Below are 25,585 nucleotides of genomic sequence, written 5' to 3'. Positions count from 1 at the left end.
TGCACTCCTTCCTAGCTTCTGCCTTTCAGAATCTCTCTCTTCCTTCAAAATACAAGTCAGACAATCATTCATTATGTTCTGCACCAAGCTTTTCCTGATCCCCCAATCCATAGTGTTCTCCCTCCCAAACTGCATTGTATCTGGAGTCAGGAAGACCAGAGTTCAGATACAGCCTTAAATACACTTATAAGCTGTATGATCCTGGGCAAGTCACTTAATTTCTGATTGCCTCAGTTTCTTCAGTTGTAAAATGGGAATAAGGATAGCACCTATCATACTGGTTGTATCAGGTAAAATGAAATTTGTAAAAAAATTGCTTAGCCCAGTGCCTACCATATAGTTGGTGCTGTGTAAATGCTTATTCCCTTTGCTATTTTGCAACACTGTATTTATTTTGTATATGTATATGCATGCTTGTAAGTGTCTATATTGTGTGTATAGAATTATATATACATATACATGTAAATATTCTTTTTTCTAGTCCATATTATGTTTGCATATATTTATATGCATGCATATATATGTGTACATATGTATGTATTTATATCTTCTTTTTTCCATTAGAATCTAAACTTTACACAAGATAGAATTGTTTCGTTCTTTGTATTCATATTCTCAGTATGTAGCACAGTGTCTGGTGCATAATAAAGGTTTGTTAATTGAATTGGAAAAGCAATGATTTTAGAGAGGAATAACAGTGCTTCATGGAAATAACCCTATAGACCCCCATCATCTATCAGGTAGCAAATAGGCCAAATGTGTAGCACCTGACCCCAGTATATTATTTCCCATATGTGCAAGGTTTTTTTTTTCTTGTTTGTTTTGTTTCTGTTTTTCAAATTTAATAATCTGCCACTTGGGAACAGTCAGGCCTCACTACCTGCCTGGCCACCAATAGTTTTATGTAATTAATACTGATATGGGACTATTGTCATGTATCGTATTAGCAGGATTAGATAAATTTATAATAATAATTGAATATTCTACCATGATAGATACGCAAGTGGGTTTCTTATCATGTGGCCAACTGCTGAAAAATAAAAACTTGTACACCCATCTGATATATAATAGACTCAGATCTATAATGTTTTGTCTGGTTTGGCAGTTAAGAAGTGGTCAGTGGTAAAAAGGAATAAAAAAAGGGAAAAAAAGAGAAATCAAGAAGAGGATGGGCGGTATGACTCAGTGCAATAAGCATCAGCTCTGGACTTGGAGGGCCTTGGTTCAATGTTGCTTACTGTGTAACCTTGGCAAGTCATTTAACTTTGCTGGACTCAGTTTCTGCTTTTCTGAAATGAAAGCATTAAAGTTGATGGCCTCTGAATTCCCTTCCAGCTCTGCACCTATAATGTTACGATCAGAAAATATTTGTCTATTAACTGAAAGAAACTAGTTATGAAATAGAAGAGAAACTTATGAGATAGTTCTGATAGCATTCATGTTTTGGAGAGATATAACTAACTCTAGTTTGCACTGATTTTGTTCTTTACTTGAATCCAACCATCTTAGGCATAAATTTAGTGATTAAGTCAACAAATCTATTGATTTATCCTGAAAGAAACAGACTGTAATCAATACTTTATTTTTCTGAACGTTGTAACTTGGTTGCATTTTCTAAATATCTATTACATAATGGCTCACAGTTAATTCTTTTCTTACTCACTTTTCTCCAAAACTGCATCAATCTCATTCATTATGATTATTTTTCCTTTACTGATTGGCTGCTTTTCTGTTTTGGTCTAAAAGATCCTTCTGCTACCCCCATACTCATCACATCTACTAGAAATTTTAGGATAAAATAACAGAATTGTATTTATCATGGAGCAGCACAACCACCCAATTCCAGGGTTCAGACCAGGGCTTCCTCAAAAGATTTGGGTTTAAATTTTGACTTTGCTTTTTGTCTTACATTGGACAGAACACTAAGACACCTTAGCCTCAGTTTCTTCATCTAAGATGTGAGAAATGGAGATTTCCCTTCTAGCTTCAAATCCTCAAACCCTAGGATGTAAAAGAACACCTCAATTTCTTTCCCCTAGATGTATGCTTCGTCGATGTGTGCTTTATAGTCAGGCTTTCCATTGCTTTTCATATCCTGACCACTATCAATATGTACTTGTCTTGGGACCAATTTTTCTCTCTTGTAAATTAATCTATAAAATTTTGGTGTTAGTCAATTGGAGAACATAATTTACTTTAGACAAATATCCATTTACAAATGCCTATTTGGGAGCACATCTCTTTAATTAAATGAGACCCACAGATAAAGATAGAAATCTCTAAAAGAGAGAGTAAGAAGGAGTAATAATTCACATTAGGAAATGATTCTTTGCCCTACAGAAGTACTTATTGAAAGGTTCCTTAAAATAGAGTTTCCAAAGCACATGCTAATTATGATTTTATTTATTTAAATGCTATCTGTAATTTTTAAGATTATCAGCTTAGCTAATTTTTATCTAGCTGTAGAAAAAACAAATAAAAAAACTAGAAAATCTGGCCCTAACCTAAACTCTAATATATTTAAAGATTAACTTCTAGCCTCAAAATATCCTTTCTTTGCCTCTTTTCCCCCTTTATGGTGGCCCTTCTCTTGCCACGCAGGAATTCACATCTATATGTTTTCTCTTTTCCTCCAAAACCTAGTCTCAGGAAATTTAAACTGCTGATGTTTTATAGGATTACAATAAGGAAACAATAGCGTGGTAGAGAGATCCTGGTCTAAGAATCAGGATGACCTAAAGCCAAGTCCTGTATCAGATACATAGAGATTATTCAACCATAGAAAAATTATTTAAGCTCTCAGTGCCTACAGCTAAGTCTTTGAGATTATAAGATCAAGAATGTTTGCAGATCTGTATTAGTAGGAGTTTCTTCACCAAGAGTTGCCTAAACCTATGAAATCACAAATTACATTTTAAATTTTTTAAAATTTTGTTATGAACTTAAGAAATAAAACAAGTATTTCCATAACACAGTGAAATAAGGGGTTGAAAAAAGATGATTGCACATGAAACTGAAAATCTGTTTTGTAAAATTTTTCATTCTTTTTAAATACATAATAAAGTTATCATGTGATTTTTTTCTCCTATTTTTTCTTCCCTTCTTCTCTGCCATAGAGATGGCTACCACTAGATACAAGTATTTATGTGTTTTGTATATGTGTGTGTGTACGTGTGTGTGTATGTATGTGTGTGTGTGTATATATGTATATATACACATATACATACACACAAATATATAGGTATATATTATATAGTGTGTGTGTGTGTGTGTGTGTGTGTGTGTATAAAATCATCCTATACATATTTCTATTCATCAGTTCTTTCTCTGAATGCAGATAGTGTCTTACTTCAGAGGTCCTTTGTAGTTAATTTGGGTATTTATAGTAGTCAAAATGACTTAGTCATTCAAAGTTGTTCTTAAAACAATTTTTAAAAATACTTCATATGCATTGTCTAATTTGATCCCCAAACATCTACAGTGAGTTAGGTATTATAGTCATCATTAATCCCCATTTTATGGATGAGGAATATTAATGTAAAAAGAAATGTAGTCCTACATTTATGACTTGCCCATGGCTACATAATTACCAAGTGTCAGTGACAAAATTCAAACCAGGTCCTTCTCACTCTAAATCCTGTTGCTGTTGTTGTTTGTCCTTCCTTCTCAAAGAGGACCAATGACATCATGAGGGTGATGTCTTGACTTATAAGTCAATTGGATTTAAGTAAGGCAGGGCTGTGCAAAGTCATCAGTCTCAATCTCTCCTCCAGTCATCTGATTCCAGTGGCATACGTCATAGCAACTGGAGATGGCCCTGGATAGAAAGGGAGACCCTGGTGCTTTTAAGCCAAGGTCTTTCCCAGACCTCAGTTTGTCTAAGGCAATACCCATTCAATGGTTAAAGGCTAGGCAAGAATTGATGCAAAAATTGTCCTAATTTGCCTTCACAAAAGAATCAGTCTGGGAGGGGAAGACCCTTAGAGTTTCTGGTCAGAACAGAAAAAATTACTTTTTACACTCCCTCTGAGTCATCAAAACCCAAACAATACTCCCTACACTAAATGGCTTCCCTGATGACATCATAAACTTATATTTGAGGAAGTACAGAGTGCTGGATCTGGAGTTAAAGAACCCTACGTCTAAATCCCTGGCTCTGCCACTTACTATTTATGTGATGTTGGGTGACTACTTTCTAGGACAGAGTTTCCTCATTTATAAAATGAATGGAAGTCTCTTAGTTTCTCTCAAGTTTTCAAACTATTACACTATAATCTTTTTTTTAAGCTTTTGCAAAGGAGCTAGGTGGCACAATGGACAAGGTGCCAGGTCTGGAGTCAGGAAGACCTGAGTTTAAATCCAGCCTAAGATACTAGCTGTGTGACTGGGCAAATCACTAAACCCTGATGGCCTTAGTTTCCTCATCTGTAAAATGAGCTGGAGAAGGAAATGGAAAATCACTGTAATATCTTTGCCAAGAAAACCCCAAATGGAGTCAAGACTGAAACAACTGAACAAGAACAAAAAAACAACAAATTCAAAAGGTATAATCACAACTATACAAACATATTCCCTTGACATGTGAAAGACATAATCTCACTTCTCCATTGTACCACCTCAGTCTCTGAGGAGGAGAAGAGAAATAGGTTGAGAGCTTAGTTCCATTCTGTAGAGAACAGTCCCAGTTCCAAATCCAAACCTCCCTTGGGCTTGAATCCCATGCACCCTGCCTTCTCTGAGTTTTCCTGATGGGCTGATTGGCTGCAACAACTTCCCTGGAATCTTGGTTCCTAGGCCATCATGGCTCCAACTACCAAGTCCAGTGGACACCAGCACCTGAAAGTGTCCCAAAGGCATGCCCTGTTATGTATTTCATACATTTTTCTTAACACAATCTTCATTCTAACTTCAGTTTAGCTCTCTAGGATTTCTGGAGAAGTAGGGAAGCATAAGCAAAGTCCTTTCATTTGCTCCTATGGTGATTTTCAATGGTATTTGGGACTTAACATGGTTCTAAGAGTCTTAAGCTAAAGGAATAAATATCTCATAGCAGAATTCTAAATATTTATGCATAAGTAGAGAAGTATTTGTTGGGTAAAGTTCTAACACCCCCAAAATCATATCATGTGAGCTTCTACCTGCTTTGCCTTACACATAACATGACCTGAAGGTCCATGGGATAGCAAAATCCTGTAATAGTAATATACCATGTGATAGGTTAGCATCATCCAAGAATGTATGGAACTTTCTAAGTAAGACTAAGGCTTTATAATAGCTGCCATCATGGATCCATTCACCCACATGCTCTAGTGTTCTGGTTCTAGGCCAGCATGTCCTCCCCTTTTTGTGAGCCTTTATTGGGCATTGGGTCTAGACTTAGAGTCCTTGTGTCAAATCCCACTTGCTAACTTTTGAAACCTTGGACAAGTCACTTAGCCCCTGGACTTCAGTTTCCTCAGGTGTAAAATAAAGGGATTGTACTAGACAACCTCTAACGTCACTTTTCACTCTAAATCTATCTTTCTGTGATTCCAGGGGGCTGGGAACTATGTCATTCAGATTGTATGTAACAGGATTTGAATGTCTTCTAGTCCATTCATCCGCCTGAAGGGAAATCAGTGCAAACACATTCAAGTACAGTTACATATAACATATCTGACAAAACTTGGTCATTACAGTGTCCAAAATTATGGAACTTTTCGTGGTGATGGCATTAATGAATGACCAGAGACCATTTAATCTTGTTGGTTGGACACAAATGCTGGGGGTACCTGCTTCCATGAACCACCTTAATACTTACTATCTCTATATTCCATAAATCAAATCTTACTGTGGGGACAAATTAACCCCTCTGGTGGGTTGCTTCTAGAGATATCCACAATGTTTTGGGGGATCCCTACTTGGATACTCAAATGCTGACTAATTTTCTATATACCTTAACAAATCTGTATTTCATGAACTTATTCATAATCATGTTATATTATTCCCTCTTGCCCTCTGATTCAGACTATTACTTTCTGCAACAAGTTAATGTCAAATTACATTAATGCTTTTTTTCTTTTAAATATATGTGTGTATATACGCATATATATTCACACACACATATATACATGCACTTTGATATTTGTCTTTACATGATATCAATTTCCCTACCTTTTACACGTTGAATCCTTTCTTGTGACAAAAATAAAAAACAAAAACAAAAACAAAAAAACTCAAAGATATCCAAATCAGAAACTACATTTGACAATCTTCAATTTTCTTTCTTGGTGTTCTCCCATCGCTCTGCCATGCAGGATATGATCTGTTTGTTATCTTTAGTCCTAGATTTTCATTATTTTTTTTCTGTTAGAGTTTAACTTCAAGTGATTTTTTTAAAAAAATTTCATCGTTATGGTAATTGTGCATATTGCTTTCTTGGTTTTGCTTATTTGGCTTTGCATCAATTCATATAAATACTCCCACGTTTCTATGAATTCCTCATATGAATAATTTCTTATTGAACAATAGTATTCCATTCCATTCATGTAACATAGTTTGTTTTTTCAGACATTCCCCCTTTTGTGTGTAGTTCTTTGCTCCCAGAAGGAGTGTTGCTACTAATATTTTAGTATATAAAGGAAATTATTTGGATTTTGTCTTTTTTGCCTATGTTGGAATTCCTAGCACTGAGCACAGGTCCTCACACTGAGAAAGCCCTTAATAAATGTTTGTTGCTCAACTATTGACCAAATGCCTTTTACTTCCTTAGGATATATGTACTGTGTTATTGACATCGGGGCACAAGAGTCACAGTAACTTTTCTTGCATAATTTCCCATTGAAATACAGAAGTGTTGGACTACTTCACACCTCTACAAACAGTGTAACAGTCTGCCTGTCTTCCTACAGTTCTCTACAATTTTCTGTTCCTATATTCTTTTCATTTTCCCAATTTTCATTAAGAGATTCGAAATCACAAGAATTTTAATTTTCATTTCTTCTGCTGATAGAGCAATGTGCTTCGTTGCAGTTTGAATACCTTTTCTTAACAACTATTTGTTTATATATATATATATATATATATATATATATATGTTTATCTATCTGTTCATATAGATATATTTATATATGTGTGTGTGTGTGTGTGTGTGTGTGTGCTCACGCACACTATTTATCTCTTGGAGAATGGCTGTTGGTGAAATATTTACATTAACTTTTATTCTGCAATCTGCATGCTCTAAATTACCATCAGTATTCAATATTATTAACACAGAGAGACAAGCTTCCTAAACACACCTACTCCGCTGATTGTCAGGGTCAGGAGAATGTCTTGAGCACTCCTTTATAGACTGACTATAACTTTACCCCTTCTTCCCTACACTGTAAAAAGTGATTACAGATAACAGAGCCTTCTTTAACCTTGGCTCACAGACACTCCCCTTTCATGGTTCATCATCTAGGTTCTTTTAACATATTTGCAGAAAATACATGATCCATTTCATTCATTCTCTATATCGAAGGCAAACTCTCCTCCCTGAGATCATGCCAGAGATGTCTCATCTGCATGAGTGAGTTCAATTGAGAATGTGATACCTATCTGACACACACAGCTTTAGTGGACACTGATAGGGAAAATGAACACATGGAAAGCGAGTGAGGAACGCATTGCAGAAAGTCTCTGCTGCAAAATGAATTCAGCATTTGGTGCTAGATTGGCAACAAAATTTTCCTTGGTTTTGAATGGACCCATTCCTGAGTTGTTTTTAAAGTGTTTGTAACATTTCTTTTGGAACAAATATAGATTAAGCTGAGGAAAAACAGTTTTCCACCTAAGCAGTGTGTAAAGGGGAGCAGAAGTTTTCTCTAACTTCAAAAATGTTCTTGCAAAAAGAAGACAGTTACTCAAGTGATAGAAACACTTGATTTGCTGTCTCCCCATGGGTCACCCCACCCCAGTTCAGATGATTGAATTTTATAAAAATGACTTCAAGATTATAATTCTTTTTCACAGCATGTATGAACTTTATTAGTGGTAATGAACAGTGGAAGAGCTCATTTCAATATACTTACCCTGTAAATGTGGATTCCCTGTCTTTAGAGGTCAAACAAAATTCTCCTTTAAGAAAAATTTATCTGTTTTTAAGACCTCAAACTACAATAGGCTATGGTTCCCCCCTGCCTTTTTTGCCAACATCGAACTAGAAATTCAGGTAGTGATTTTCATTATATCATGTGACATGGAAGTAAATCATTAAATTAACTTTTGGGGGTATATCTGAATCTTAAACCATTGCTTCTTCAAAAAAATGAGTTCTCTTTTCTTTTTTAATGTTGAATATTTTTATTAATTTATTTATTTTTAGTTTTCAACATTCACTTCTGCAAGATTTTGAGTTCCAAAAGACTTGAGCTCTCTTTGAGCTAGGTTCAGCACCATATAATGAAGAAGAGCCCAAACACTCAAAAAACAAAAGGTTTTTTAACATTGTCTCAGCTCATTAATTTTGAAGGGGAAGAAAGAGCCATACAAATCCATCCTGCTCATCACTGTGTGCCCTTTTAATACCCCTAATAATAAGGAACAGAAGAGTGCCAAATGATTGATGGAAACATCTTGGAGTGAAGAGAACCTGGAGCATTAGCAACAAAAATATCAATGATACCCTTTCTTTTCCTCTTTCCTTAAAAGTAACCCCTCAGTAAAACAGTTAAGACTGATGAGACAAAGAGAATTAAGAGAGGAGAAAATATGCCAGATGCAATAAATGAATTTCTTCTTTAGAATTTCTATTTGTATCACCATTTGTAACTGGAGAATTCTCATCCTATTTGACAGTGCAGGTCATTCCCACTTCATTCTTTTCTTCTTCCCAAGAAAATAACAATATGGAGCCACTTCATATTGACGGACTCTGATTATGGCTTTACTATTCCTTTGGAAATGGTAAATAATTTTCTGTATCCATTTGCTTGTTATCAAAAGCAGGCTGCCCATATTTATCTTGTCACATAGAGGAATAGGACATAATTTGTTTCATATTCTAGCACAGAGCTAATCTGCAGCCGAGTTCTATGCTCATTTGACCGTATGAATTATCATTCCTTAATCAAGCCATGTACAACATGGCACTAGCATTCTGCTAACTGATATAGACTGCTATTTTATTTTTGTAAACTAGCCTACAGCTCTTATGGCTCTGGGTTTTTGATAGGCATCATGTATTGCTATTTCAGTAGAAAATGTTAATTAGAAAAACCAAGCAGCCTGAGGGTTTGGAATCATACTTAAATTTTTAATAACTTGTCTAAAGAATCCTTTATAGTCTCCATTTGAAACTGGACTGAACTCTACATCAGTTAATATAAACATGGCTCCACCCTACCATGCACATTTGAATGTCAACCTTTTCCCAGAGATGTTGTGATTGGATGTTGGAGAACCACAGGCTATGTTGTCTTCATGTGGATAGAGGAAGATCTGGAAACCTTCCAGTTTCAAGGTCTTTTGACCTTGAAAGAACTTCCTTCCAAGAAGAAGTCACATGAGACTAGAAGAAGGAAGAAGTATGCTTGTGACCTGCTCCAGGCTTTTCCTGGAAAGCCCCACAGAGATCTTGAGATGAGTGTGCTAGTATCCCTGCCAACAAAAGCACTGAATGGCATCAATGGCACCAGAAATTCAGGCATAGAAGAGATGTGCTTACAAGAGCATAGATGTGGCAAACTGGCTGAGGAAATAGTAGTCCCAGCAGATGATGAAAGTGAAGTGCAGTCCATAGCTCCTTTGTCCCTCATCAATCCATTTATCTGAAATGCTGTCCGAGTAAACCTCTTACTATTTTTCTTCCAGTTTCTCTGTCTAAACAGTGGGCAGGACATGTGAGGAGGAGGGAGAGGAGAATAGAGTTAGCCTCTAAGATGCAAGTCACAGAATAAGCTGATGTACCTCATTTCCTAACTGCCCATCTTTTTAATGCTATTTGATAATGTTATCAAAATACATGGCCATCAATTATGATTTGTCTCCAAGCCTTGGAATTCATGCTTTACTGAGAGAGGAGACACTATCCTAGGGTAAGAAGAAATATTCCAACAAGCAAGTTTAAAAAGAGTTGAGGTAAGCTAATTGTAAAGAGTTTTATTTGTTTGTTTGTTATTTGCATATTAGGTGAATGTGACTGCGTCCATACTCTCTTGACTGCTTATGAATCTGGAGAGAAACTTAAAGAAATGAACCTCTGAGGACATTGGTGTAGGAATGTGGTACAGGATCATTAAATCCCTGTTTTTTACACTAAGATTTGTATCATTCTTGTCTATCAGTAGAAGACTTCCCCTCTATACATCTTTGGTCCCTGTTTCAGCTTGGGACTTATACCATATTACATTATCAGAACCTCACAAAAAACTTATGGATATATTCATAATCTAAGAGTGGCATCTGCTTTACCTATCTCTATTCCCTTGATGCTGGATTGGGAAGTGCTTGATATCGATATAGTCCTATTTGGTACTGCTTTTGATAGACACAGTTTCCTCCTTTTTAAAAGTTTTTATTTATTTTATTCTGAACTTAGGAAATAAAGTAACCATTTCTTTTTTAATTTTTTTAGGATTTTATTTAGTATTTTATTTTCCCCCAGTTACGTGTAAAAATAATTTTAGCATTCATTTTTAAAACTTTGTGTTTCAAATTCTCTCCCTTCCTCCCTCTCCATTCCCCCAACACCCATTGAGAAGGCAAGCAATTCAATATAGGTTATACATGCGTAGTCATGCAAAACATTCATAATAATAATGTTGTGAAAGAAAGCACAGATAAGAAAAAAAAACTCAAGAAAAATAAAGTATGTTTCAATCTGTATTCAGACATCATCAGTTCTTTCTCTGGTGATAGATAGCATCATTCATCATAAGTACTTCAGAGTTGTCTTGGATCATTGCATTGCTGAGAATAGCTAAGTCATCCACAGATGATCATATTGCAATATTGCAATTACTTTGCACACAGTACATTTCACTTTCCATCAGCCCATGCAAGTCTTTCCAGATTTTTCTGAGAGCATCCTGCTTATATTTCTTATGTTATAATAGTATTCCATCACAATCACATACCACAACTTGTTCAGCCATTCCCCAATTGAGGGGCATCCCCTAAATTTCCAAATCTTTACCAACAGAAAAGAGCTGCTACAATTATTTTTGTATATACTGATACTTTGCCTTTTTGTTTTTGTTTTTTATCTCTTTTGGAATACAGACCTAGTACTCCTAGTGCTCTCCCACAATTTTTTTTCCCACAGGTACTATTGCTAACTATATTTCCCTCCATCCTATCCCTCCTGCTTATTATATTCTCTCTCTCCTTTCACCCTCTCTCCTTAAAAGCATTTTGTTTCTGACTACCCCTCACCCAATCTGCCTTTCCTTCTATCACCCTCACCTTTTATCATCCCCTTTCCTCCCTACTTTCCTGTAGGATAAATAAGATACATTTCTATACCCAATTGAGTGTGTGTGTTATTCCCTCTTTGGACAATTCTGATAAAAGTTAAGTTTCATTTACTCCCCTTCATTCTGTCCTCCCCTCCATTCCAAAAGCTTTTTCCTTGCCTCTTTACATGAGATAATTTACCCTATTCTAGATCTCCCTTTCTTTTTCTCCCAGTACATTCCTTTCTCATCCTTAATTTAATTATTTAGATATTACCCCAACTATCCTAATATTGAGAAAGGTCTTATGAGTTACAAAAATCATCTTTCCATGCAGGAATGTAAACAGTTTAACCTTATTAATTCCTCTATGATTTCCCTTTCTTGTTTACCTTTTGATGCTTCTTTTGAATCTTGTATTTGAAAGTCAAATTTTCTGTTCAGCTCTGGTCTTTTTGTGAAGAATGCTTGAAAAGTCCTCTATCTCATTGGAGATCCATTTTTTTTCCCCTGAAGGAGTATACTTGGTTTTGCTGAGTAGGTGATTCTTGGTTGTAATCCTAGATCCTTTGCCCTCTGCAATACCATATTCCAAGCCCTCTGATACGTTAACACAGAAGCTGCTAAATCGTGTGTTATTCTAAGTGTGATTCCAAAATACTTGAATACTTTATTTCTGACTGCTTGCAATATTTTCTCCTTGACCTAGAAACTCTGGAATTTGGCTGTAATATTCCTGGGAGTTTTCATTTTGGAATCTCTTACAGGAGATGATTGGTGGATTTTTTTCAATTTCTATTTTACCCTGTGGTTCTAGAATATTGGGGCAGTTTTCCTTGATAATTTCTTGAAAAATGATGTCTAGGCTCTTTTTTATAATCATGGCTTTCATGTAGTCCAAAGATTTTTAAATTGTCATCCTGGATTTATTTTCCAGGTCAGTTGTTTTTCCAGTGAGATATTTCACATTTTGTCTTCTATTTTTTTCATTCTTTTGTTTTTGTTTCATTGTTTCTTGATTTCTCATAAAGTCATTACGTTCCATTTTCTCCATTCTAATTTTTAAGGAATTGTTTTCTTCAGTGAGCTTTTGGACCTCTTTTACCATTTGACCAATTCTGCTTTTTAAGGTGTTATTTTCTTCAGGGTGTGTGTGTGTGCGTGTGTGTGTGTGTGTGTGTGTGTGTGTGTGTGTCCTTTATCAAGCTGTTGACTCATTTTTTATGATTTTTTTGCATCATTCTCATTTCTCTTCCTAAGTATTCCCTTACTTCTCTTACTTGATTTTCAAAATCCTTTTTGAGCTATTCTTTTGCCTAAGACCAATTTGTATTTTACTTAAAGGCTTTGGATATAGGAGTTTGACTTTGCTGGCTTCTCCTGAGTGTGTGTTTCTTGTCATTACAGTAATTTTCCATGGTCAGAAGTATCTATGAAAATAGCTGCATAAAACCTTTAAAGCTTGGGACAGTAGGTCCTCCATCCTGGAAGCAGAGCCCTATTTTAACAAAGAGCTAAAAGTCAAGTAATAGGCTGGGGAAATTAGCAGACACCAAAAAAAAAAAATCTGAAAATAGAAAGTTACTATGGTGCCAATGAAGATCAAAACACACACTCAGAAAAAGGGGGGAAAAAAAGATGAATTGGTCTCAGGGCATGGAAGAGCTCTAAAATATTTTCGAATTATTTCTCTCTGGTTGCTCGTAGCATATTTTGTTTTCTTTGACTTAGAAGCGATGACTTTGGCTATGATGTTCCTGGGAGTTTTCATTTTGTGATTTCTTTCTTAAGGTCATCAGTGAATTCTTTCTAGTTATACTTGACCTCTTGATTCACCTTTTCCAGGAATTCTAGTTGTGTTTGTGCTCAAGGGATTTTGTTTGTTTGGTTATCCTGCCTGCTTCCTGACTTTGAGCTTGATATTTAGGCTGGGTTCTGCCCTACTTTTGGATGGAAGCCTGGGACTATCCTTTTGCTGCTTTCTTGGGATATTCTCTGTTATGCTATTTTAGGATCCCAGAGAAAGGCTCAGAACCTTAAAACTTTTAGTCCTCACCAAGTAGCCTAGTCCACAAAAAAAGTCTGATTGCTCCCCTACCCCTGTGCCCTGGTCGGTACTCTTCAAGTTCCTGGCCTGAGTTTGAGCCTAAGCAAGAATAGTCTGTGCTAAACCCCAAACAATTATCTGGAAATCTCTGTTGGTTCAGAGTGGCAGAATTGTTGGCTTCACTTTGGGCTGAGATTTCTGCCCTGCATATTCCTCTGCAGACTAGGTTAACTGTTCTAAATGAATTCCTACTCTACATTTGGAATATGCACTGCTGTTGTCTTTTGAACTTTCTTCTTTCCAAATACAAAGTCCTCCCAACCTGGGAACAGCACTCCCTTACCCAGGATTCCTTCTCAGAATGCCCTGAATCTATGATCCCAAATGAAATAGTGGGTGACAAAGTTTTCACTTGGCACCTGCTCTCATTACAGTGTCCTGGTATGGGTCTGGGCTCTTCTTGTACACTGATGTAGAGCACCTCTGGGCTCAGTGTGCTCCTGGACATGTTTCAGTCCCCATGTCTGAAGATCTTCATGTCTGTCTCCTTATGCCAACTAGGGCTGGACAAAAGATTCACTGTGACCTTTTCTGGATTTCCCCATCAGGATTTAGTTTCTTGCATTTTCTAAATCTGTTTAAAGGAATTTTGTTTTGGAGAGCTCACCACACTTCTTTGTTTCATCTCACCTTCTTGGTATGGATCCTTATTTTATTATTTAATGTAAAATTTTGGAGATTGAATTAAGGAGTATTTTCTTTCTTTTCCTTTCTTTCTCCAAATATTTTCCCTACAGTTCTTTGAAATACTTAGCCATGCAGTCTAAAAACCTATCAAGTTGAAAGTCATTTAGATGGACAACTATCCTTCTAAAATGAAAATTACCATGGGAGATTTATGAAATAGACATCAACCATACTTTTTTTTTTAGTTTAATCAGATTGCTTTCCTTCTTACCCTGGATTATTCTATCCTTGTATAGAAAAAGGAATTTTGTTTGGAGTTAGAAAAAGAAAGATAAATATCATTGGAGGATAACAGCACTGTTGCAGAAAGTAGTTAATTATATGTTCATAAATCTAGGTTTGGACCTAGGGGTCACCAAGTCCAACATTTTCATTTTATCAATGAGGAATATGAGGCTCAGAGAGGTGAAGAGACTTGTCCATGGTCACACAGGTAGTGAGTAGCAAAGGCAGGTCTTTCTTTAATTTTTTTTTGATATGTCTTCTCTTCCTCTACTTGTTCCCATCCCCAATTAAGAAATCAAGAAAAATAAAACACTTGTTACAAAGCAAAGCCCTGCTTTAGCCACATAATTTTTTATAAAGTTCCAATCTGTACTCTAGGTCAATTGCTTCTCTATCAGGAGATGAGTAGAATGCTTCATCACGAGTTCTCTGGTAGTGTTGGTTGGTCATTGTTTTAATCAGAATAAGAAAGACTCTCACATTTCCATGTCTTTACATTACTGGTATCATTGAGTAAGTTGTTCCCCTAGTCTTGCTCTCTTAATTAGCAGAGTCAGCACTTAAATTCAGATTTTGTGACTCCACAGTAAACTCTTCTTCCAATTAAAGCTTTCTTCTTCTTCTTCTTCTTCTTCTCTTCTTCTTCTTCTTCTTCTTCTTCTTCTTCTTCTTCTTCTCCTTCTTCTTCTTCTTCTTCTTCTTCTCCTTCTTCTTCTTCTTCTTCTCCTTCTTCTTCTTCTTCTTCTCCTTCTTCTTCTTCTTCTTCTTCTCTTCTTCTTCTTCTTCTTCTTCTTCTTCTTCCTCTTCTTCTTCTTCTACTTCTTCTCCTTTTCTTCAAATAGCATTTTTTCCAATAACATGCAACAATAGTTTTGAACATTCATTTTTAATAAGATTTTGAGTCTGTGGGTATGAATTTGAATCATGGCTCCATCTTATACCATCTATGTGACCTGGGTAAGTCACTTAATGTCTGTATGCCTCAGTTTCTTTATCTTTAAATCTATAATCTTATAAGGAAACTCCCTTTATCAATAGAGATGGCAGCCCACAGAGGTACCTGAGGAAACTGAGATCTAACATGACTTGCCCAAGGTCATATAAGGATTATGAATCAAAGGTGGGACTGGAAGCTGGATCTTCCTGATTCTGAGACTGACTATCATTATTCTATATTGACCTGCCTGGCATATAGCAATTGTTAAATAGATGGTGGTTTAATTGAACTGAATTAAAGGGAACTTCTATAATGTGGGGAAAAAAGATTTTGAGTTCCAAATTTTCTCCCGTCTTCCTTTTCCTCCCTCCTCCCCAAGACAGCAAATGATTTGATATAGGTAATATATATGTAATCATGTTAAACATATTTCCACATTAGTAATGATGTGAAAGAAGAAAGAGAACAAAAGGGAAAAAACAAGAAAAACAAAAACAAAAAGCGTAAAAATAGTATGCTTCAGTCTGCATTCAGAACCCACAGTTCTTTCTCTGGATGTGAATAGCATTTTCTGTCATGAGTCTTTTGGAATTGTCTTGGATCATTGTATTGCTGAGAAGAATTACTTCTATCCCAGTTGATCATCACACAGTGTTGCTGTTACAATGTACAGTGTTCTCCAGGTTCTGCTCACTTCACTCAGCATCAGTTCATGTAAGTCTTTCCAGGTTTTTCTGAAATCTACCTGCCCACCATTTCTATGACACAATAGCATTCCATTACACAATTTGTTCAGCCATTCCCCAACTGATGACATGCCCTAAATTTCAAATTCTTTGCCCTCATAAAAAGAGCTGCTATAAATATTTTATGGATGTAGGTCCTTTTCCCTTTTATATGATCTCTTTCAGATATAGACCTAGTAGTGTTATTGTTGGGTCAAAGGGTATGCACAGTTTGGTTGTACTTTGGACATAGTTCCAATTTGCTCGCAAGAATGTTTGGATCAGTTCACAACCCCACCAACAATACATTAGGTCTCAATTTTCCCACATCTTCTCCAACATTTATCATTTTCTTTATTTTTGGTCATATTAGCCATTTTGATAGGTATGAAGTGATACCTCATTAATTCTTTTCATTTGTATTTCTCCAATCAATAGCTATTTGGATTATTTTTTCATATGACCAGAGACAGCTTTAACCTCTTCATCTGAAAAGTGACTGTTCTTATCCTTTGACCATTTGTTAATCGGGGAATGATTTATATTCTTATAAATTTGATTCAGTTCTCTACATATTTGAGAAATGAGGGCTTTGTCAGAAACACTGGCTATAAAAATTGTTTCCCAGCTTTTTGCTTTCATTCTAATTCTGGTTGCATTGGTTTTGTTGGTATAAAACTTTTTTAAATTTAATGCAGGGCTGGGGAACCTCTGGCCTTAAGGCCACATGTAGCCCTCTAAGTCCTCAAGTATGGCCCTTTAACTGAATCCAAATGTCACAGAAAAAATCCCCTTAATAAAAAGATTTGTTCTATAAAACTTGGACTCAGTGAAAAGGCTACACCCAAGGATCTAGAAGGCCACATATGGTCTCAAGGCCACAGGTTCCCCAACCCTGACTTAATATAGTCAAAATTATCCATTTTGCATTTCATAATGTTCTCTGTCTCATTTGGTCATACATTATTCCCTTCTCCATGGATCTGACAGGTAAATTATTCCTTGTTTTACTAATTCGCTTAAGATATTGCCTTTTATGTTTAAATCATGTATCCATTCTGACCTTATCTTGATATATGGTATGAGATGCTGGTCCATGCCTATTTTATGCCATACTATTTTCCAGTTTTCCCAGCAGTTTTTGTCAAATAGTGAGTTAACCCAGAAACTAGAGTCTTTGGGTTTATCAAACAGTAGATTACTATAGTCATTTACCACTGCATTTTGTGTCCCTAATCTGTTCCACTGATCTGCCACTCTATTTCCTAGCCAGTACCAAATACTTTTGATGATTGCAATTTTATGATATAGTTTTAGATCTGGTTTGGCTAGGCTATTTCTTTTGCATTTTTTTTCCATTAATTCCCTTGATATTCTTGACCTTTTGTTCTTCCAGATGAATTTTTTTTATTATTTTTTTCTAGCTTTATCAAATAATTTTTTGTAGTTCGATGCCTAAACACACATTAATGCCTAAATTTATATGTAGTAAAATCCAAAGTAACCTGTAAACTGAAACAATTTATTTATTCTACAATATATTGAATTGGTCCTGGGTTTTGCCCAAAGCTACTGAATAATCTATGCTTCTCATGAGTAGGGATTATTTCCTTTTGTTATTACTATGTATTTAGATCCTATGTTAGGAACATAATAGGTACTTTTAAAATGTTTGTCAGTTGGTGTTGGAGTATGGAAATTTGTATCAGTACCTTAGCATAAAGATCATATGCTTATAGTGAATTTTAGTAAGAGAAACTGTGAAAAAAATTTCATGTAAAGATTATTACTTTCCATAAATTTTATGGACAAAAATATCACTTCCAATATTTATGGGTTGTTTTTAGCCAAAACTTCAAAAATCTTTACTTTTGCTTGTAATTTTTTTTGTTTACCAAGAACATATCAAGAGTGTGGTGTCCATGTTACAGATAAGAATCTGAGTTGTTGACTACTTGATTGACATCTAATTTGTGTAAGAAAGGCTTTCTTATGTTTACCAACAATTACAGAGGCAAAGTGATTCCAATCTCTTTGAAGTGTGGATGGAAAGTATTTCTAAAACCTAATAGAGGTATGAGTGATACTGATCACCTAGGAATTGAGTGTGCTAATGAAAAATTGAGAGCTAACTGTAATAGCTAGGGCAAAGAAAAGTACTTTGTTTTCCATCTACAAAAAAAGCTAGTTTTTTTTGCATCACCTTAAAACAAAATTAATAAATTTCTCTTGAAAAAAAAAACCATATTATATAATGATTAAGAATCATTGGAAAATAGCTAGAGTAAGATGTGTGTGTGTGTGTGTGTGTGTGTGTGTGTGTGTGTGTACACACTCTAGCTCTCCTGTTTATGTTTGTGCACATATGTGTGTGCATGTACACGTATATACATACATACACATCTCAAGATACATGATTTATTTGATTCAGTTTTACATGACAACCTTTTCTGAAGCTCTGCATCAAAACTACATGGCATTGTGGAGGTGATCTTTGAATGTCAAAGACATCTAAGTTCTTTCAAGCTGAAATGGATGCAATGATGCAAATAAAGACCTGAAAATAGGTTATTGGTTAAATACTGTCCTCACCAAGTTTGGCAAGGCTCACCTTCAGAAGGTTGACCATGAGTTGATTTTTTTTGCTTTATCAAGGTAAATTATGAAAAAAATCTATAAAGGTGTACACGTGCTGTGATGTATGTCAGTGGAAGAAATACCTTGGATTTATTTAACTTCTCTGAATGTTTTTGAATCTTATCAATAGGGTTTTAAACTGAAAATAAAGGAGAAAGAAAGAATGCTTACTCATTTGACTCATCAGGACATTGGCCATGCCCTGCTATAGAGAGTAGCAGATAAAATAGGAAATATAGCATGGAGATGACAAAGCACAAGAGAAAAGAACAGCTTAGAGTTCAAAAGCCAATAGAACAGCATTGGATATCAATAACAGTAAGAACCGTGTCAGGAAAATCATCAACCAGAAGAGGTAAAGTATGGTGGAAAGCATTTATGTAAAGATCTATTGAGGAAGCCATGAGAAGTGCTATTGTTTTTAGCCCACATAGTCAAAAGGAGAATATAGATGATGAATTTAGGATATGTATCACAATACTGGCTTAGAGGACTGATATAGTAGGGTTTTTTTTTAATCTATCTAGACATTTGTGGCTATTTTCTATGTTAAAAGCAGAGTAGTTGATAAATTATCAACTTACATTCATGATAATTTCATTATTCAAAAAGTTGGAAGAAACAATAAAGGCAAATTTTATCCTGAACTTGATTCTAATGAAAAAGGATTTGGTCCTAGAAATAAAAGTGATGGAAACCTTGGAAGAAAGTGTTTACTCCATCTTAGTACTGACTTATAACAGGAGGAAAATAAGGCATGGTGTGATAAGCTCTTAGATTTTGGGGAGAGAGTTTAAAGATTTCAGAGAAAGGATTGTTAGTACACCTGGCCTAAAATTGTATAACAAAAGTCAGACCAAGAAGGATAGAATGCTACCAGGAAGGACATTTTGATGACACAAACATGATTCTGATCAGAAGGAGGGAACTGTCTAAATAATTAATTGTTAGTACACATGGAGCTTATAATCGAACCTATGATTTCAAAAGGCATATATAGAAGTTGGTACAAATCCAAGAATTTTAGGATGGATATAAAGTACTTATATGGTCCTCTAAGACAGGTGTAAAAAATGTAGTCTACAAACAATCCCAAGTGCTGTTGGAATCAGATTAAATTGTAATTGGGAAATATTTAACAACATATGTAAAATATAATAAAACATAGATAATATTTTATTTTAACTCTAAGTTAATATGGTATTCAGCTGGCAGGGAATCCTCTTCATAGATTTGTATTCCTAGTTTCTATTTGATTTGTACATCACTATTCCAAGAGAATAATCCAACTGGTAAAAGGACTCCAATTTGATTGTTAAATATGACTGGGAATAGTGATCTGTTGATATGAATCTTTTTCCTCTCAGCTTTCCATCCCTTTCTCAAGGATTGATTATAAAATCAACATTAACTTTGCTACTATGAAGGGCACGACATATCCCCGTTTGTTCCATTTAGAAGGCAAACTGTTCTGAACTGTAGGCTGACTAGGTTGGTGCTCCTTTTTTAACCACCACTTCTTGCTCCTTCATGTCCATTTATGCTGATATCAACACTTTCTCATCCATAACCCCTTTGTTCCCTACATTTCTACTGTGGCTTCTGGAACCCTTGTTCCATTGTTAATAATCTAGTCATATTAGACCACTGCCCTCATAAAGTACTTTGTAAATCTTTGATATTTACTAATATGTATGTATAATGTTTCACTCCAATGGAATGATAGGTTCTGGTAGGCAAAGGTTATTTTGGTTTGTCTTCTTTGCCCAGCACCAATCATTGTTCCTGGCTGATAGAATAAGATGTTTATCAAGACCACTAAGTTCAGAAGCAGCTGAGGATGGCAGTCAATGCTAATGTGCCTCCTTCCTTCAGATTGAATGCATGCATGGGATTCATTGTCAGGAGCTTCTCCTGGATCACTAGTTCTGAACCTGGGGTCCAAGGACATTAAAGGGGTTTATGGATATATTTCAGGTGAGTTACAAACTACATGTCAATTTTTAAATAACTGTATTTCAGTTGGTTTCCTTAGCAATCCTATGCATTTTATTTTATGTATTAAAAAAAATGTGAGAAGGAGCCAATAGGGGTCAGCAGATTGCCAAAAGGGGATATGAAAAGAATAAAAAGTTAAGAACTGCTTCAGATCAGCAGTGTCAAACTCCAATAGATATTAGGCTGCTAACCATACATAAGGATTACTGTGGCATTTTGACTGAGAAAACCACATATCAACATTATCTATGTTCTGTTATATTTTTGTTAAATATTTCTCAATTACATTCTGCAAACCATATGTTTGACACCTTTGCTCTAGATCATCCTTATGGCTCAGCTGCCAAAGAGGGCATAAACACTTAGAACATCATTTGGAGTCCTATTCCCCTTGCTGGCACTGAAGCTAATGAAGAATTAATCTAGGAACTGGATTATTAGAGAAAGTAAGGACACAGCACACAATAAAAATAGCTCCCTTCTGTTAAGTCCCTTTTCTCCCAAGGTTCAGTATGATACCAGAAACTCATGTTTCATGCTTACTTATAGTCTAGAACATAGTAGACACGCTTTAGGATCCCACTAGAAGGGTAATATTTCATGGGCACTTCTCTGTTTCCCTCTGGAATAACTATCACCCCCTTTTCACAGCTGCAGCTGCTACCTCTCTGGATATTCTGATTCTGTATTGGGCTATTTCCTGCAGCTCCCAGATCAGGTCTCCATCTGAAGTCTCTCTCAATGGTTTGGCCACATTCAGCAGCCAGACTCCAACAAGGCTTCTAGCGTCCCAGGTTCTGGCAAAGAAAATAATGACTTTTTTGAGCTATTTACGTCAATGATGCCATCTGCTATGCTAAGGACAACAGAAAATGGGATTTCAAATCATTTTAGTGGGGTATAAGAGGAGTATCAAAGAAGGTATGAGGCCTGCTGAGCAGGCTGCATGGGAAGATGATAACATGCCAAAGGGAAAGTAAAATTCTTTTTTCTATCCTCTATCCAATGACAACTCTTATCAAACTAGGAAAGATAGAAAAATAATAGCAACAAGAAATTAACCCCTCCTGCCAAAAGTGGAGATGACAAGAGATCAAGCCTGGATTAATTCTCTTTAGTACCTAAAAGAATGGTTTTCTTACAGTTTTCTGTTTCCCCACCCCCCAGAACATCTTTTCTCTTGCTCTGAGGCAATTTAATTTGTTTAGCTGTATTTTTACCTTTATTAGCAGAATCCCATCGTAATCATAACGTAATAGAAGCTGATTTAATCAACTGTACTCAAGGTCTTATATAGAAATTGAACTTTGATTATATTCTTGTTTTTGTCCAATCTCTGATCTCCTCTTTTTTCACTACTGATTAGATTTATCATATCTTCTATTCTAAACATCTTTAGTATCTTTTTTCTCCAATGACACCTTATAAACACTCTCCCTCTCCCTCTTCCTCTCCCTCCTTCTCCTTTGGCAGTCTGGTGGTGGAGCCTATGACCCACTCAGAATAATTTTATTAAATCCATAAAATATATAGGATTGCAAAGGAAACCAATTATATTGAAATTCAATTATACAAATATAAAAAAAAGTTTATTGACCACAGATTAAAAACTGCTGAACAGGAATCTTTATGGGGTAGGGGGAGTTAACACCTTTTTTCTGAGGCTTTACCTTTTTTTTTTCTCAATATGATACTACTTGGCTTGCTCAACTGAGTTCGATCATAATTAGCAGATGCCTGCCAACACTTTAATGCAAACAGAAGCTGTTCTCAGCTGTTAACTGTTAGGTTTTTGTAGAAATCCACAATGACATAAAGAATGGCATAAAGAAAATGTAAAATTGCTTCTAAATTGGAAAACTAAATCATAGGTTATCCTTGGAAAAGAGAATTAAAGAGAAGCAGGTTCTAAATACACAGAAAAAAAAAGAAAGAGAAAGAAAGAAAGAAAGAAAGAAAGAAAGAAAGAAAGAAAGAAAGAAAGAAAGATAGAAAGAATAAAGAAAGAAAGAGAGAGAAAAGAGAAAGAAAGAAAGAAAGAAAGAAAGAAAGAAAGAAAGAAAGAAAGAAAGAAAGAAAAGAAAGAAGAAAGAAAGAAAGAAAGAAAGAAAGAAAGAAAGAAAGAAAGAAAGAAAGAAAGAAGAAGAAGAAGGAAGGAAGGAAGGAAGAAGGAAGGAAGGAAGAGAGAAAGATCATTTTTTTTAATGAAACTTGCCTACCTTGCCTTGAAGTTGCAATGAGTTTGAGGAAATAGACCACCCTGAAGGTAATTACACCTCATGTATTACCTTCCATTGCCAAGGATGAAGAAGTAGAAGAGTTCTGTGAACAACTTGACAAAACCCATACATGAAATGAACACATACCTTGCTCCTTGATAACATTAATCAGTGCAGGGAAAGATGGAAGCAATGGTTCAAGGATCCATTAAAATGGATCAAGAAATGAAAGAGAGGAGAGCTGTCCAAAAGCCTATAAAGTACTTAAAAGCCTTATTTCTGTGCCATGAACAACTTCTCCAAGAAGAGATTCAGAAAATATGGGACATGGTGACATTAAATAAAATAATAAACTATCAAGAAAACTGAAATTGACTATAGAAAATAACTAGTAACAGTCAGCCATCATTTCAGACTTTGTTATCTAGATGCACTTAGATCATCAAATGACTACCATGAAAGTAAAAATAAATGCTAAATAAGAACAAAGGATAAATATGAGAAAACATCAGGTTGACTCTAACCTGACCAGTTTAAATATACTTTAGAGCTGCAAAATGAGACATAGACAAAAGTAATAACTCTCATCCTTATAAAATGTTTCAGTTTGCAAATCACTTTATATATATGTGATTCACACAACAACCTCATGAGGTAGATACTACAGGTATTATAATCATCTCTATTTTATAAAGTGGTAAACTCAGGCAGAGTAAATTTAAGTGACTTGTCAAGGCTACACACCTAAAAGTTATCTGAGTTGGGATTTAAGCTAGGCTGTCCTAACTTCAGGGCAAAAGTTTTATCTACTCTATCCTATGTTCTCTATCCAAATTACATTTTTAAAACAATATTTATTTTGGGGAAGGGAAGGGGAAAAAATTTAAAACTCAAACACCTATGGAAGTGAATGTTGAAAACTAAAAATAAATTAACTAATTTAAAAAAGCAATATTTATTTTATTCTGAACTTAAGAAATAAAACAAGAATTTCTGTAACATAGTAGAATAGAGAAAAAAAGGTGACTACATAAGGATATTGACTCTTACTCTAATTGTTTCTTAGAAAAATTTAACTGATGCAAAAGACTCACAGCAAAAAGGAGATTAAAATTTAAAAAAAAGGATTCTTAATACCTCACCAACAAAAATGTTATATCTTGCGAGGAAAAACATTTAGGAAGGAAATGAGCTTTTGGGAGGATAGACATGAGATACATAAAGCCTAATAATTCCAAGATAAAATGAGTGTGGAACCGATGGTGTAAAACACTCTGTGCCTAGAATGAAAGGCAACATTGAATGTTCTTCTGAGATAGTGGATCTAACAAACATATATAAATTCTGTGAGTTTAGGAAAGTTACTACTACAGAGATAGTTTATTTATTTCTTTGCTTAGTACCAATATCAAGTTATACAAAAACACACACAAGAAGACATGCTCATTTAAGATGTTTGCTAGCATCTTCATAAATTATCTCACAGAGGAAGAAAAGAGAATTTTTATTGATGCTTGAAGGACAATGCTTAGTGTACAGTAAGTACTTACTGCACATTTTATTCATTCATTCATGAAGAGTTTCTTTAAATTTGTCTATTCATATATGATATTATACCAATCACATTAAACTCTAAAATACTGCTAAGCCTACTTAATAAAATCCTAACAATGTGAAATTATCAGTCTAATAATTCGCACTAGAATAATGAAGTAGATGAAAACCACATACTGCCTAGACTGTGGAAAGTAGCTTAACAATAGCTTGAATCTATATTGTGCTTCTAAGGATTGCAAATAGTTTTTAAAATATTATCTCTCATTCTCACAACAACCCTGGGACATAGGTGCTATTGTCATTACCATTTTATAACTGAAGAAAGTGAAGCATATGGAATGGTTAAGTGACTTGCCTATGACCACACAGCTAATAATAGTATGATGCAGGATTTGGATTTAGGCATTCTTTGCTTCAGGTTGAGCTTGCTATCTACCACCTGGCTCCCTCATCAGTACCATGCAAGTCAAAAAGAACTGCTTATTTCTTAATACCACTTAAAGTGTGTGTGGGTGAGGGGTGGATGTACAGTGGAGAAAAGTGTGTCAGTTCATACAACCTATTGCTACCACTTCACTTTAAGTGCTCAAATCATTAATATCATACCACCTACTCAGCCCCTTAGGGCCCAAGACCTAGGCAGAATAAAAAATGCCTAAGATAGTAGGCTATTTCAGTAGCCCAAGGAAGAGGTGATGAGGACTTGAACTTGTGTGGTTGTGGTCTGAATTTGGACAAGGGGTTTGATAGTTTGATGAGCAGCCAAATAAAATGTCTATCCATGTGGGTTTATTTGTGCATGTGCAGATATGTGCAGTGTTGCACAGTGGGAAGAAAGCTGGACATTAATCTAGGAACACTTGAGTTAAAGGTTGGCTTGAGACACATAGTGGCTGTGTGACCCTGCTCCAGTCCACTTGGTAACATTAAAAGTTATAGACAAAGTGTCTACTGATATTGGAAAAGGGAGTTTTCTCACTGGAATCCCTTTTATTAATGAGAGCACATTCCTGCGTGTCATCTAATTCCTATGTATCTACATAGATAAACTTGTTTGTGTGTGTGTGTGTGTTGTGTGT

The sequence above is a fragment of the Phascolarctos cinereus genome, unplaced genomic scaffold (genome assembly GCF_003287225.1).
Source record: "Phascolarctos cinereus isolate Bilbo 61053 unplaced genomic scaffold, phaCin_HiC Scaffold_4;HRSCAF=312, whole genome shotgun sequence".
Lineage (NCBI taxonomy): Eukaryota > Metazoa > Chordata > Mammalia > Diprotodontia > Phascolarctidae > Phascolarctos > Phascolarctos cinereus.
The sequence above is the reverse complement of the archived record's forward strand: the minus strand, read 5'-3'. Positions refer to the sequence as shown.